Source organism: Pseudonaja textilis, chromosome 1, assembly GCF_049901715.1.
Source record: "Pseudonaja textilis isolate UNSWEBS1 chromosome 1, rPseTex1.2, whole genome shotgun sequence".
NCBI classification, from domain to species: Eukaryota; Metazoa; Chordata; class Lepidosauria; order Squamata; family Elapidae; genus Pseudonaja; species Pseudonaja textilis.
In genome coordinates, this window is record NC_141990.1 from 12,451,631 (window position 1) to 12,468,411 (window position 16,781).

The 16,781-nt window shown below is 41.9% G+C and overlaps 1 protein-coding gene across 4 annotated transcripts in view; it reads left to right on the plus strand.

The window, feature by feature from the left end:
* Positions 1-903: 903 nt before the first annotated feature.
* The window catches only part of WSCD1 (WSC domain sialate O sulfotransferase 1), a 70,056-nt gene continuing 54,178 nt past the window's right edge, over positions 904-16,781 (plus strand). The window contains exons 1-2 of one of the 4 annotated variants that reach the window (XM_087926247.1): positions 1,143-1,493; positions 1,676-1,769. The gene's annotated coding sequence lies outside the window, so the exon portion shown is untranslated. Of the gene's footprint in view, positions 1,494-1,675; positions 1,770-2,214; positions 2,312-16,781 lie in introns of all 4 variants that reach the window. The other 3 variants (XM_087926244.1, XM_026710295.2, XM_087926253.1) reach the window with 3 other exon arrangements.

Genomic DNA, 16,781 nt, shown 5'->3' on the forward strand with positions numbered 1-16,781 from the left:
CTTCACCCCTTATCCTCCCACTTTTTGAAATAAAGAAATCACTTTTAGTTTAATGTCAATTCATGGATCAAATAAAACTTTTAGAACTTAACACAGCAGGGTCTTTCCTTCCTTCCTTCCTTCCTTCCTTCCTTCCTTCCTTCCTTCCTTCCTTCCTTCCTTCCTTCCTTCCTTCCTTCCTTCCTTCCCTCCCTTCCCTTCCCTTCCCTTCCCTTCCCTTCCCTTTCCTTTCCTTCTCCTCCTTAACCTTTCTTTCTTTCCTTCCCCTCCCTCCCATTCCTTCCCTTCCCTTCTCTTCCCCTCCCCTACCCTTCCTTCCTCTTCCCTTCCTCTCTGTATCCTTCCTTCCCTTCCCCTCCCTACCCTTTCCTTCCCCTCTATACTCTTCCTTCCCTTCCCTTCCCTTCCCCACTGTACTCTTCCTTCCCCTCCCTCCCATTCCTTCTCCTCCCCCACCCTTCCTTCCTCCCCTTCCTTCCTTTCTCTTCCCTTCCTCTCTGTATCCTTCCTTCCTTCCCTTCCCCTCCCTACCCTTTCCTTCCCCTCTGTACTCTTTCTTCCTTCCTTCCCTTCCCTTCCTCCCTTCCCTTCCCCACTGTACTCTTCCTTCCCGTCCCTACCCTTCCTCCTGTACCCTTCTTTCCTTCCTTCCTTCCTGCCTCCCATCCATCCTTCCTCTCTCTTACCTACCTACCTACCTACCTACCTACCTACCTACCCTCCTCTTCCCTACAAATGGTTTCAAGTAATGAAATATTTAAATATGTGCTTTTTCTGCTCTATTTGAGTTGGAGGTTAAGCAGCTCCTGTAGCTGTTTGTTTGCACTTGTTTGAAGGAATTCATCCAGAGCTGTATAGAGCAACGGCGGTGAAATTGTGGGGGGTTTTTTTTATAAAAAAAAAGAGGAGGAGGAGGAGGGCTTCCCAGTTGATATGGCATCCGATCAGTCTCCCAGGGCTGCTCCCACGGGGTCGCTCTTCTTTACCCCGCAGCCTCCGCAGAGAAGATCGCCAAAAAAAAAAAAAAAAAAAAAAGAGCGCAACCTCCCGAAGCGACGCGGCTGATATTTTTCGCATCCCGGCTTGTCGTTTTGGGAAACCGTGGTCGAGTGAGTCACTTAGGACCCCGGAGAGCTTTCAAGCCAGTGCAGGAACAAAAGCTGGGTGCCCACTGAGCATGTGCACAACCGAGTCTGCTCGCTCTTAAGGCTCGGTTAGTTACTGATATAAACAGCTGAAGGGATTCAAAGGCTGAGTTTCGAGACCCAGCCAGAGCCGCCGGAGCGGAGAATGCGGGTGGATTACAGCTTCTGCGGGCTTCCACCGGGCTGGCAGAAGAAGAAGGATTAAGTCAAGGGCACCTCCGAAAGATCTGCTGGTTTTTTGTTTTTTGTTTGTTTTCCCCCGACGCTGAGTTCCAGTTTGAGGCTGCCTGCTTTGCCAGGGACTTTTCTCGCTTGCAGAATCGGAGTTTGGAATATTGTTTTCCAGAGGTGAGTCTTTTTCCTCCTTCCTTTCTTCCTGGCACATTCCTATAGCCTCCACTGCTTGACTCGGGACCGGAGAACTTTTCCGGGCTTCCTTCGCCAACAGATTTCTTTCTTTCTTACCCCCCACCCCCACTGCCCCCCAGCCTTGAGGGATTGCGTGTCTCTTTATTTTTTATTTAATACAGGAGGAAGCATCTCTCACGGAAGGATAAAAACCATCGGGGGCTCAAATTCCAAATGTGAGGGGAGAGGAGACGGACGCGGCGGTCTCACGAAGAGGTTGGATCGTTAGTGGATCAGAATCAGAATAGATCTGGAAGAGGGACCCTTGGAGGTCTTCTAGTCCAGCCCCCTGCTCAAGAAGGAGATGGGTTTCATCTCTCGTACGTAGGACACCAAGGGAGGGTTTGGAAGGACCAATTTGTATCTGGGTCTATTGCCCAAAGAGGAGGTTTGTCTGATCAGGTTTCCGAGGGGAAAAAAAACAAACAAAACATCAGGTAGAATCCGCTTTCTCTTCCAAGCACCCTTCTTGATGCCCAGATATATTTCCCAAGACTTTATAAATAGCGTCTTTCGCTTTGGGGGCTCGATTGCTGGAGGGGAATGTCTGCTGGCATTTTGGGTGCTTTCAACTTTCAAGCCTTTTTCAAAGATGTGTCCTCTCACGCTGGAGAGAGCTGCTTCTCTGAAATTGGTGTTATGCAAAGCTTTTTTTTTCTAGGGGTTCTCTCTTCGGGAGAGAAACTTATTCCTTCATCTCCGAAATTCCTATTAGCTTGCCAGGAAGTATTTCCCAAACAGTTCCAGGAAGATCCAAAGTGAGAGTATTATTCTTATTCTTATTATTTTAAAAGCTCTGTTTTCCTTAAATTTGATAAGAATTCTTCAGCGGTCTTCCTTCCCCTTTTTAATGTTGATATAAAAGACAATAGAGCACAGATGGTCATAAGTATACCGAAATACACGCACACATCAAAGCTCAAGTTTATTTCTGTAAACACAGAGTTTAAATCTTGTGCTAGAGCATATTTTTCACACCATAATCTTCAAATGTTGTGATTGACTCACCATGGATCGTTGTAAGACTGCAGGAAGCAAGCATAGAGTTCTACTTTAGAAGGGAGGAAGGAAGGAAGGAATTCTTCCCTTCCACTTCAATCAATCTCTTATCTTTATTTCTCCAGGGTAACAGCAATGTTCTTGAAAGTAATTCCAAGAATATCTTTCCTTCACCAAACCTCCCTTTTCCAATGAAACCCTGACTATGATGAATATAGAAATCTCAAATTGTTCTTGATGGTAGTACCCATGGCCAGTGCAGGTTCAGTTTGATGTAGTACAGTACCGTGTTTATTTACTGCTTTTCACCATCTCCTTGGGCATCCTTGCAATTTCTTGCATTTCCACGGGGGTATCTGCCTTCCTTCCACTGTTCTGCTCCACATATTCTCCATAGCCCCTGCTTGCCCTATGCCACTTCAGTATCTATTGGGTGCATCAAGGCTTGCCTGTTCATGCAGCTGAATGTTAGCTTTTGATCCTCAGAAGAAGGAAAAAGGGTGCAAACAAAGCCACTTAGGTCATTAAACGGAGAGGCTGTTATTACTCAAGACAAATTGAAATCAAATTGGGTTCCCCAAGAGGACATAGGTCCACCAATAACGATTCTTTCTAAAGGCTCTAGGACGTTAAGGATGTTAAGAGCAATAATTGCCTATTTCCTTTAGAACAGAAAGATACAGTCCACCAGTACAGTCTGAGTCATAGCACGGCTGGTGGAAATATACAGGATGTCCTCAAAACTTTTTATACAAAACAACATGTGCTTGAGAAAGGGGTAGTAGGCACACATCCTTTCCTGGGAGGGGGGGTGAGGGAGGAAGGAAGCCGGGTGATAGTTGCATGAATAAAAAAAAAACAATTATGAAGAAACAGCATGCCAAGCAAAGTGTATATTAGGAAACTTTGTGTACAAAGATATTTTGGGGAAATTGCATAGAAAAAGGTGGCCCGATTTGATGCGCACGTACGGGATAGGGATCGGTGCAGGTATGGATTCAAGCAGGAAGATAAGGAGAGAATAATAAGTAAATATACAAAATCTGACTCAAAAGGTATTTGCAATAAACCCAATGTCCCTGTGTCAAGAGTCAAAGGGAGCATGATCATAACCAAATGTGATTTGCCAAATAGTTAAGTAACCAGTAGGTTAACTGTGTAGAGCAGTGTTTTAAGATCGTATCTGGAATACTGCATCCAGTTTGACACCATATTATAAAAATGTAGAAATTCTGGAAAAAGTGCAGGAAAGAGCAATAAAGGTGATTGGGGGGCTGGAGGCTAATGCGTATGAAGAACGGTTGCAGGAACTGGGTATGTCTAGTCTAATGAAAAGAAGGACCAGGGGAGACATGATAGCAGTGTTCTAAAAATTTGAGGGGATGTCACAAAGAAGAGGGGATCAACCTATTCTCCAACGCACTTGAAGGCAGGACAAGAAGCAATGATTGGAAGCTGGTTAGAGAGAGACCCCGACCTAGAACTCAGGAGAAACTTCCTGACAGTGAGAACAATTAACCAGTGGAACTGCTTGCCTTTAGAAACTGTGCGAGTTCCATCACTGGAGGCTTTTAAGAAGAGACTGAACACCGACTTGTCTGGCATGGTGTAGGGTCTCTTTCTTGAACAAGGGGTAGAATAATGATGCGAGGTTGAATTTGGGCCAGTCACTGGGACCAGAGAGAGAGTGGATTACAGGTAATCCTTGACTTACAGCCGTTCATTTAGTGACCGTTCAAAGTTACAAGAGCACTGAAAAAATGTGACCATTTTTCAAAGATACGACCTTTGCAGCATCCCTACGATCGTAGGGATCAAAATTTGGATGCTTGGGAACTGGTTCATATTGATGACTTGTTGTTGTATCCCAAGGTGATCCCCTTTTGTGAAGCCAGATTCACGAAACAACTGTCAACTGGCTTACTAACTTATCAACTCCAGTAATGGGGCAAGACCCATTTAACAAGTGTCTCACTTAACCACCTAAGTTTTGGGCTCAGTTGTGGTCATAAGTCGAGGACTACCTGTATTTAGCCTTCCACTCTTTTTTAAATCCTGGTTGAGTTTCCTCTTTGCAACCTTGCGGAGCTTCTTGCAACTCTCTTCTAATTTTGTTCGCTTGTATCTTTCCCTTTCTGTACTACTGATGTTCATAAAATACATTAAAATGAAATAAATATTGCTCCTGCCCATCAGATAAAAGCTAAATTTTTGACCGCCACTGTAATCGGATTTTTCTTAAGAAGAAAAAGACCTGGATGTTTAAAGATGGGTTTCTTTGCCCATTGTTAAAGCATTATGTATGCCTCAGTCATGCTCAGTCAGGAGTGCCAGCTTGGTGCAGTGATTAAAGGTACCAGGTTAGCAACTGGGAGGTTGGGAATTCTAGCAACTCGGAGGTTGGGAGTTCTAGCCCTCTCTTAGACACAAAGCCAGCTGGGAAGAAATGATGGGAAAAATCACATTCTGCCTAGAAAGCTACAGAAACCTCTCCATGTAATCATTAGGTGTCAAGATTACAGGCAGTTCTTGGCTCACAACTGAATCATTTGTGACTCAGCCAAAGTTAAGATAGACCTTTAAAAAAGCTATCCTTGAAGTTATGACTGCTACCCAGAGGTGGTGTTCAGCAGGTTCTGACCAGTTCTGGAGAACCAGTAGCGGAAATTTTCAGTAGTTTGGAGAACCGGCAAATCCCACCTCTGACTGGCCCCGCCCCCATCTCTTCTCTGCCTCCCGAGTCCCAGCTGATTGGCTGGGTCTCCTTTTGTTGCCCTGCACAGGAGAACGGAGCTGGAAAGCAGATTAGTGGAGTAGGGAGGGAATGGGATTTTACAGTATACTTCAAAGTTAAGATAGACTTTTTCAAAAGCTACTTATGATCCATCCATGAAGTTACAACTGCTTACCCCCTCCCTATAGTCACGTGATTATATTTTGGACACTTGGCTCACATTTATGATTAGTTGTAGCATCCTACAGACATGTAACTGCAGTTTGCAAATTTATTTTATTTTTTTACCAATTTCTGGGAAAAACCTGCCCGTTCGGAAGAATGGATTTGCTGAATGACCAGGGGATTGGCTTAAGAACCATGGTGACTTTCTATGACGTGGTAAAAACCAGTGGTAAAACTGAGTCCAGTCATGTGATGCCTCAACTTACGACAGCAATGACTTGCAGCCAAAATTCTGGCCCCAGGTTGTGGTTGTAAGTCGAGGATAACCTGTAACTTGAAGGCGCCAAAACGTATAAGAACATTAAAATGTTCAATCAAGGTAAAACTAAAGCAACTAAAAGCTGTGTAGCAAATCCTGCAATATTCTGAGATGGGATATGAGGGCTAATTTAGCTCTGCTCTAACCCGATGGGAGATTTGGACTTGCAACATTGATGCCCGTGTTCCCAAGTAAAACAGACAAGAAACATGACTAGATGAGCTAACTCTTATGTTAAGTCTGAAAGTACAAATCTCCCACTGTCTCCTTTACATCCTGAAAAGTTAGGGAGGCTCATTTCTGAGTCTCTTTCTTTACCCATTATGCAGCTGCAGGCTATGCCCTCATTATCTGACCATTCTCTAGACAGCATGCTGGCTGGGGAATTCTGGGAATTGAATGTCTATGGAGATTCTCAGTCATCCAGCTCACAGTTGTCCTAAAGGTGCTTTTTTTCCAGGAGACAACTGGACTTTTTTGTTTTTCCTTTGACGCTATTTGGCTTCTCATCCAACAAGCATGTTCCACTCTGATGGATTGGTGGGGAATGGAAGGATTTATTCAGCTGGTCATTTGCATTCTTTTAGCGAGTTGTTGAGGCCACCTGTGTCATCAGGATCACCTGAGTAGTGCAAATGGCTGTGGAGCCTTGTTGGAACTGTTGAAAGGACTGTGTTGTGGACTGGAGATAGGTGATGTCCTATCCCTCCTCCTCTGTTTGGAGAGGGCTTCTTTGACCCTTTTTAGGGAATTGAAGTCCATACTTGCCAAGATTGAGAAAGACTGATGTAGAGAATTCTTCTGAGTATGTGCAGAATACTTCTATACAACTGAATAGTAGAGTTGGAAGGGAACTTAGAGGTCTTCTAGTTCAACCTCCCTGCTCAGGGAGGAAACGCTGTTATCATTTCAGACAAATGGTTGTCCAATCTCTTCTTCAAAACTTCCAGTGTTGGAGCATTCACAACATCTGAAGGCAACTTGTTCCACCAACTAATTGTTCTAACCCTCATTCATGCTAGGTGAGAGCTGTCAGTGGTCACTCAACATGCATGGGGGAAAGTTTGGTGCCTCTCTGAAATCTTGTTTCTGTTTAATGTGTAACTCTTGCATAACGAAATGATGCCAGATTCATGGTGTGATGATAAAGTCAGGAAGTATAGCTTTCTGTTGTTTTGCCTGCCACCCACGCTGTCCAACTTCGGGTGATTCATATTTTTCCCAGGTTTTAAATGAGGCGTTCTTTAAGGCTAGGATGATGAAAAATGCATTGATGTTACTTTCACTTATTTAAAAAAAAAATGACACAATTCCAGAAACAGCTTTTATTTATTCTGGGAATAGAAAACCTGAGTGGACATCATCAGATCCTCAGTGGGACTAACATTGTCAAACCTTGTTGGTACTTACAGAAATGTACAGGGCCCTTACTCTTTTGCAGTTGTCACACAGACCAGCATTTCTTAACCTTGGAAACTTTTAAGATGTGTAGACTTCATCTCCCAGAATTGAAGTGAAGCTGGCATAGGCTGAGAGGCTGGGCATGGTGACACTTCCTGGAGATTTTAAGATAGGAATGATAGCTTATGTATTATGGGAATAGTCCAAAACATATGGAAAAATTGCCTCTGTGTTTAATTTAAACTGTTAGCTTTTTCTTTAAGAACAAACAGGTCCAGTTGTCTCCTAAAAAAGCATCTTTGGGACAACCATGACCTGGATGACGGAGAATCTCTGCAGACTTTTATCTAGATCGGTGTCTCCCAATCCCAGCAACTTTAACATGTGCAGACTTTTAAGTCCCAGAATTCTCTAGCCAGCATGTTGGGAGTTGAAGTCCACACATCTTAAAGTTGCTGAGGTTGTGAAACAGGGATCTAGACATTTAATACGAGGAAAAACAAATCGATCCCTTGTGCCTTTAGTGACCTCCCTTGACAGCCATTTCCCACTGCTTTTATTGACCAGTCATTAAAACAAGTTTGGGTGATACATCACTCGTGTTAAAAACAAAGTAAAATAAGCCATCGCAATTTCTGTTGGAAGAATCGGAGAAAAGCAACTCTGCAATATATGGGGGAAGCCTTTGGTCAATCCCAGTTTGTAGAAACACGCTGGATTATCAAACTGTTGTCATTCCTCAACATGGTGATTCTGAATGTGGTGTAAAAATGTATATAGGTTAAATGTGATCAAAATGATAAAAAAATAATGGCCAATCGTTGTCTCCCTTCCTGGTTGACAGGGAATAGGTTTTGTTACCCAACTAAATAACATCTTCAGTGTTATTCAGCACTGAAGATATTACTCTAATCAGATAACAAAATGTCTTCAAGCAAACAAGTCCAGAGAGCAACAGGAATTCCATAGACTAGAATCTCTCTAGCGTTTTAAAAATGTTCAGCTTAGCCTGAATCTCACTATTTACTTTCTTTGAATAATGAAATGCCTCATTCATTCACAGCATGGACTGTAGGATTCTTCTCCAAGGTCTCTCTGCCTTTTGTAGAGTTTCCTGGATTGATCATGTGACCAAACAACCTCACAGGTGGCACATGAACCTGCTTAGTCTTAAAGAAGAGAAAAGATGGAGGGATCTTTGGTTCTTTTAAGAAATAAAATGCAAGATTAAAATCCCCATTGCATATGAACATTTAAGTGTTTTTCCCTCTTGTGAATTCCTTGATGCTCTCTGAGCTTGGTTGTTCACCTACAGATATTTAGTTACCTGATCAGGTAACATAATCAGTGCTAATGAGTGTGGTGTTTGCTCCTGAGTAATATACACTGCTCAAAAAAATAAAGGGAACACTTAAACAACACAATGTATCTCCAAGTCAATCACACTTCTGTGAAATCAAACTGTCCACTTAGGGAGCAACACTGATTGACAATCAATTTCACATGCTGTTGTGCAAATGGAATAGACAACAGGTGGAAAGCATAGGCAGTTAGCAAGACATCCCCAATAAAGGAGTGGTTTTGCAGGTGGTGACCACAGACCACTTCTCAGTTCCTATGCTTTCTGGCTGATGGTTTGGTCACTTTTGAATGCTGGCGGTGCTTTCACTCTAGTGGTAGCATGAGATGGAGTCTACAACCCACACAATGGCACATCAGGATGGCACATCAATGCAAGCTGTGGCAAGAAGGTTTGCTGTGTCTGTCAGCGTAGTGTCCAGAGCATGGAGGCACTACCAGGAGACAGGCCAGTACATCAGGAGATGTGGGGGAGGCCGTAGGAGAGCAACAACCCAGCATCAGGACCGCTACCTCCACCTTTGTGCAAGAGGGACAGGAGGAGCACTGTCAGAGTCCTGCAAAATTACCTCCAGTGGGCCACAGATGTGCATGTGGCTGTTCAAATGGTCAGAAACAGACTCCATGAGGGTGGTATGAGGGCCTGACGTCCACAGGTGGGGGTTGTACTTACAGCCCAACACCGTGCAGGACGTTTGGCATTTGCCAGAGAACACCAAGATTGGCAAATTCGCCACTGCCGCCCTGTGCTCTTCACATATGAAAGCAGGTTCACACTGAGCACATGTGACAGACGTGACAGGGTCTGGAGACGCCGCGGAGAACGTTCTTCTGCCTGCAACATCCTCCAGCATGACCGGTTTGGCAGTGGGTCAGTAATGATGTGGGGTGGCATTTCTTCAGGGGGCCGCACAGCCCTCCATGTGCTCATTAGAGGTAGCCTGACTGCCATTAGGTACCAAGATGAGATCCTCAGACCCCTCGTGAGACCATATGCTGGTGTCGTTGGCCCTGGGTTCCTCCTAATGCATGACAATGTTAGACCTCATATGGCCGGATTGTGTCAGCAGTTCCTGCAAGGCGAAGGCATTGATGCTATGGACTGGCCCACCCGTGCCCCAGACCTGAATCCAATTGAGCATATCTGGGACATCCTGTCTTGCTCCATCCACCAACGCCACATTGCACCACAGACTGTCCAGGAGTTGGGAGATGCTTTAGTCCAGGTGTGGGAGGAGATCCCTCAGGAGACCATCTGCCACCTCATCAGGAGCATGCCCAGGCATTGTAGAGAGATCAGACAGGCACGTGGAGGCCACACACACTACTGAGCCTCATTTTGAGTTGTTTTAAGGACATTACATCAAAGTTGGATCAGCCTGTAGTGTTTTTTTTTTTCACTTTAATTTTGAGTGAAACTCCAAATCTAAATCTCCATGGGTTGCTAAATTTGATTTCCATTGATAATTTTTGTGTGATTGTCAGCACATTCAACTATGTAATGAACAAAGTATTTAATGAGAATATTTCATTCATTCAGATCTAGGATGTCTTATTTTTGTGTTCCCTTTATTTTTTTGAGCAGTGTCTAATAGTTTGCCCTGTTGGTGTTGGTGGTAGTGTGGTTTTCCCCTTGGTGTTTTTCTGATTAAGCTATTATTTTCTGCTTGACTGCTTGCAAACTCCTGAATATAAACAGGAAGCACTGATGATGTTACCTCGCCTGGCAATGAAACATCTGCAAGCAAACAAACAAGCTTAGAGAGCACCAAGGACCCCACAGCTGGATTATGAACTACAAATATTCCCTTCTAAGTTTTTTCTTTCTTTCCTGGATCTGGTTATTTTACACTAAGAATGGGAGGAAATGCTTGTTTGGAAAACAGCCAATATGGGCCAGATTGATATCAATCCAAAACTTTCTTGTTGCTATCTATGGCTACTTTAATGTACAGTATGTGAAACTCTTCAATTATTCTTGACAACTCTCTGTTGTGTGCCTTCTGGAGTAACCTATTGTTAGCCAAGTTGACCTTTCTATTAATAACTGCTCTGTTTATAGGTGTTTATTGGAGCTTCCTTACTAGTGACACTTTTACTGCAGTTATTCCAAATTTAGAGGGTGGTAGTGGGAAGGGATTGTAATGGAATAAGTTGCTTTCCATAATGACAGTTGTTTTGAGCCAAAATAAATGTGCAGTTAATTTATGCTGGAACAGTGTTAAAATAAACTAATGGAGCTGAGCAGTTTTCTGACCACAATGTAGAATTCATTGCATTTGGAAACAAGCGGAAGGAGGAAGAAATATTTCAGATGAACTCAATTGGAACTTGTCATTTCAGTTATTAAATGTTCTTCTGCAAGACAGAAATCCCCATTTCTTCTGACAGGAGGATTGTTCAATATTAGATATTTATAAGTTATATTTTTTAATCCCACCTTTATTACTTTATAAGTAACTGATGAATGTACCTAATACTCCTTCCTCTGTCTATTTTCCCCACAACAATAATTCTATGAGGTGAGTTGGGCTGAGAGAGAGTGACTAGGCCAAATTTATCCAGCCTGCTTTCATGCTTAAGGTGGAATTAGAACTCACAGTCCTAGTTCCTAGATCAGTACCTGAACCAGTGCACTAAACTGGCTCTCTACTATACTTGCTGTGCTTCACTGCTATGCAGTGACAGACTGCCATGAACTCTGGGGAGGAGGAATGAAAGGGTGAAATGTTTGGGAAATAGAAAGTAGAAACTGTACTTGTTTAAGACTTGGCCTCAAGGTCACCCAGCTGGAAGAAGGAAGGAGCTGCATTCCAACCTGTGCTTGGACTGACCATTATGAAAACATCTTGCATGAACTGGATTGATTGCACTGGGATGGACAATGAGAGACAGTAAAGGGGGGGAGAGTAGAACTCAGGGATTTTGGTGCACAATTCTCAGTTGTGGCTATGCAATGCTGCAGTATAAACATGATCTCTAATAAAGCTGAGCCTCGGTGGCACAGCGGTTAGAGTGCAGTACTGCAGGTTACTTCTGCTGACTGCTGGCTGCCTGCAATTTGGCAGTTCAAATCCCACCAGATTCAAGGTTGACTCAGCCGTCCATCCTTCTGAGGTGAGTAAAATGAGGATCCATATTGTTGGAGGCAATATGCTGACTCTGTAAACCGCTTAGAGAGGGCTGTAAAGCACTGTAAATGGGGCCAAGGATCGCTTTTATTAGAGGTTCAAACTGTTGGATATCCTGACACTCTCTTCAATCAATATGTCAACGTTCCAACCGACGAACCAAGCTTGGTGACACCAACTAAAGCAAGCCCTTTCGAAATCCTCAGATGACCGAATGCAAGACTTTATTGAGTACATCATTTCGGCACCGATGAAGGCAAAACCAGCTCTACCTAATTCCTGCACAAACCCACTTAGTTACAATATGGATTTCCCCCTCCCCCTATTAGTGTAGGTCACATTGTCCAATTGAGTGCCATTGTATTGTTATGAGAAGAAGTCTCTGGTTTGGGCAAGCACCTGCCAATGTGTCCTTGGTTCTCATGGCTCTTCTTGAAGTCTGGGACCTGCATTCCACTTCACCCCCAGCCCCCGGCTCTTTGGCAAGTTGAGAAGTGTTAATAGTTTGCAACAGCATAAGTGTGCTTCAAGCTTGACACTATATACCTGACTGTTGCACCTTAGTGATGTATTTATTTCTAATTGAAGGCGATTGTTCCGATGATCTAGTTTATCTTGGCTTAAGGCTAAATAATTGCATCCCAAGAATAAATGAATTTGACCATGAGTCATTATCAAAAGGGATGCGAATTTGAATAGCTGCCTCAGGTTATTTCTTCCACACAAAAAATTAAACTGTTTGGGAAAAGCTGGACAAATATGCTCTGCATATTTCTGCACTTTCTTCCTTGAACAGGGTGCCATCATCACATTTTTCCTGTAATGGTGAAAATCTCACCAAGAAAAATCAGCAGATTGGAGAAGATGAGGATCTGTTCCAAATGCAAAACACAAGCAGAAGAGAGGAGTTTCAGTTTTAGTTTCACAGCAGCATCCAGCTTTAATACAGAACAGTTGAGTTAAGCCACGCCCAGACTCCTTGCTGTCTCCTTGCTCACACAGCAAATACTGTTTCAGTTTCCAAACTGCCCTCAACTCTCACACACACTGACAGGACACTAGTCAGATGAATACCGATGGATGCTGGTAGGCAGAGGCAGATTTTTTTTTCTTATTTTCCTCCCAAAATCTAATCCCGACCACATAGTTTTGTGCATGACGCAAGTAGGATATACAGAGAGGAAATATGTTTGTAAATGATAAGGGGAAAAAAAAGACTGTTCTTCTCTATAAATTTGTTCTAAACCCTTTATCTGGTTGCAGAGCTATCTGACCTAACATTTCAAAGGAAGGACGTAAAATGGCATTTGACAAGCTATCTGCTCAAAATCAGTATGAACGATTAACTTTACTACTAAGTAGTCGTTCTTAACATCATCTTTAGTTTGGGAGTTGAAGTCCATACCTCTTTCAGTCACCAAGTTTGAAAAACAGAACAGAATAACAGTTGAAAGGGACCTTGTAGTCCAACCCCGCTGTTCAAACAGAGAACCTTGTATCATTTCAAACAAGTGGCTGTCCAGTCGCTTCTTAAAAGCCTCAAGTAATGAAGCACCTCACAACTTCTGAAGGCAAGTCTTTCCACAGATTGATTGTTCTCACTGTTAGGAAATTTCTCCTTAGTTCTTGATTGCTTCTCTCCTTGATTAATTTCCATCCATTGCTTCTTGTCTTTTGGTGCTTTGGAAAATAGGTTGACCCTCTTCTTTGTGGCAGCCTCTCAAATATTGGAGCACTGCTGGTGTGCATTGCTATTCCTTCTTTTCAATAGACTAGATATACCCAATTCCTGCAACCGTTCTTCATATGTTTTTTTATATTTTTATAAATTTTCATTCCTAGACATTTTTGAATAATGGTGCATTGGCAGAGCATTATTTACAAATAAAACAGGACCAACATATGTGGGTAATAAATCTCAACATTCAAACTAATCGCAATAGTAATGGTATAATAACAATTCTAATAGTATAACCAAAAGAGTTGATCTAGGTTACTTCTTAATTTCATTTTTATCAATTACTACATTTATATGTATTTACCTCTTTACTTTCAATATATATATTCATCTTCACAGTCTTACTTTCGCTAATTTCTACCTCTTTTCTCCATCCATTCATAAAATTTATTCCATGTCTGAAAGTATTTTGAATCATCTTTATCTTTAATTTTTAAAGTTAATCTATCCATTTCAGCAAAGTCCCAAATTTTTCTAATTATAACCTCGTCTGGTGGAGTATTCATATTTTTCCAGTATTTAGCAGTAATCCTTGCTGCCATCAATATGGCACTAAATATGTGGTTGCTTTGTCAAAATCCTAAAAACCTAAACCTAAACAGTACGTTTCTGGTTTAAACTCAATATTTTGTTCAGTTATCATTTCCAGCCATTTATGTATATTCTCCCAATATTTTCTTGCTTTATTGCATGTCCACCACATATGGTAATAGGTGCCTGCGACCTGGTTGTATTTCCAACATTTAGCAGATAGTTCTTCATATGTTTTAACCCCCAGGACTCGAATCAGGCTTGTTGCTCTTCACTCAACATCTTTTTTATAAAGTGGTGACCAAAACTGGGTGCAATATTCCAGGTGTGGTCTTAAAACACTGCTCTACACCCTCTGTTTTGTCTTGGACACAGCTAAGATTAAGAGTACTACACTCCTCTGCTTGCAACAGAATACCCTACACCACTAGGCTTGAGATTTTGGGCTTGGACAATTTAGAACTATGCTGCCTACAGTTGAACTTAAGCAAAGTACACAAAATTATCTGCTACAACGTTCTACCAGTCAATGACTACTTTAGCTTTAACGGTAACAATGCAAGAGCACGCAACAGATACAGACTTAATGTAAACCACTCCAAACTTGATTGCAGAAAGTACATTTGCAACAGAGTGGTTAATGCCTTGTATGCACTACCTGACTCTATTATTACATCCTCAATCCCTCACTCCTTTACCCTCAAACTAACTGCTATTGACCTCACCCCATTCCTAAGAGGTTTGTAAGAGGTGTGCATAAGTGCATAATCGTGCCTACCATCTCTGTCCTATTGTCCCCAATTATTCATACCTATTTCCTGTATTCATACTTATGTTTATTCTTATTTCTATTATCTCAGGGGTGGGATTCAATTTTTTTAACAACCAGTTCTATGGGCGTGGCTTGGTGGGTGTGGCTTGGTAATATGATTGTCTGGGCGTGGCCAACTCAACATCACTCACATCGAGGCACACATCTCCTCACCTGGCCTCTCGTGACTGTGGGGATGCTGCAATAGTTATAAATGTGAAAAATGGTTATAAGTCATTTTTTTTCAGTGCCATTGTAACTTTGAATGGGTCACTCCACACAAGCAAAGTACCAGCAAAGGAAAGGAAAAAAAAAACTCCAGAGAAGTTCCAGAGACAGGAAGTCTAATCCTGCCAAGAATGTAATAAGGGTTAAGGGAGAGGCAGTTTCTGTAAGCAACATCAGAATGTTTCCTTCCTGCCTTCCTTACAGGATTAGGCCAGTAATTTCTTCTAACAACCGGTTCTCCAAACTGCTTAGAATGTTAACAACCAGTTCTAGTGAAGAGGTGTGAACCTGTAGAATCCTACCCCTGTATTATCTTGTAAGCGATTGACAAATCAAAATAAATGAATAGATAAATAAGATTAACCGTACCACTAGGAAGAGAAAAGCTACTGTCACAGCCTATTGAGGAACAGGTAGCCCATAACTTACAACTATTCCTCACTTTTTTCAGTGCCTAAAACACGAATAGTTCTAAATTGAGGACTGTGTGTATATGCATAGATTTGAAAGGGTGGAGAATTCGAGTATATGCATAAAATTAGAAAGCTTCCTTCTGCTCTAGACTTCTAAGAAACCTCAGAAGTCTTGCAAGCTTGAGGGTTGTCACTGGGCTTTTTTTTTTAGTATTTAGTATTTATTTGATTTGTCAATTGCTTACAAGATAATAGGTATAAGTATATACATAGTTATGAATACATGAAATGAGTACATATAAGAAAAATAAAAGAAACAATAGGACAGGGACAGTAGGCACGTTGGTGTGCTTATGCACGCCCCCTACAGACCTCTTAGGAAAGGGGTGAGGTCAATAGTAGACAGTCTAAGGTTAAAGTTTTTGGGGTTTGGGGTAGAAACCACAGAATCAGGAAGAGTATTCCAAACATTGACCACTCTGTTGCTGAAGTCATATTTTCTGCAGTCAAGTTTGGTGTGGTTAACCTTGAGTTTGTATCTATTGTATGCTCTTGTATTGTTATGATTGAAGCTGAAGTATTCATTTGCAGGTAGGACATTGCAATGTATGATTTTATATACTATATTTAGATCATACTGGAGGTGGCATAGTTTTAGGTTTTCTAGGTCTAGAGTTTCAAGTCTGGTGGCATAAGGTATTCTACAATGAGTAGAGGAGCGGAGAATTCTTCTTGTGAAATATTTCTGGAGTTTTTCAATTGTGTTAATATCAGATACATGATATGGGTTCCAGACTGATGAGCTGTATTGAAGTATAGGTCTAGCAAATGTTTTGTATGCTCTAGTTAGTAGTGTGATATTACCAGAGAAGAAGCTATGTGGGATTAGATTAACAACTTTTAATGCCTTTTTGGCTATGTAGTTACAGTGGGCTCTAGCACTTAGATCATTTGAGATGAGTACTCCAAGGTCCTTGACAGTTTGGATCCTCAACAAGGTCTTGACTATTCAGCCTGTATTTTATTTTTTGCTTTTTTTTTTGCCAATATGTAGGATAGAGCGTTTATTCATTGAGATTTGAAGTTGCCATTTGATTGACCATTCTGATACATAGTCAAGGTCTTTTTGGAGGGTGGTAGTATTCTCTGTGGTGTTGAATAGCTTTACATCATGAATAGCTTTACATCATCAGCAAAGAAAATGCAGTTGCTCTTAATATGATCAAAGAGGTCATTTATGTAGAGTATGAAGAGAGTTGGTCCTAAAACACTGCCTTGGGGGACACCACTATTGACAGGTGCAGAATTTGATAGGACGCTCCCAATTTTGACTATTTGTTGTCTATTTGACAGGAATGCTTCTATTCAGTTATGTAGGTGTCCAGAGATACCCTAATAT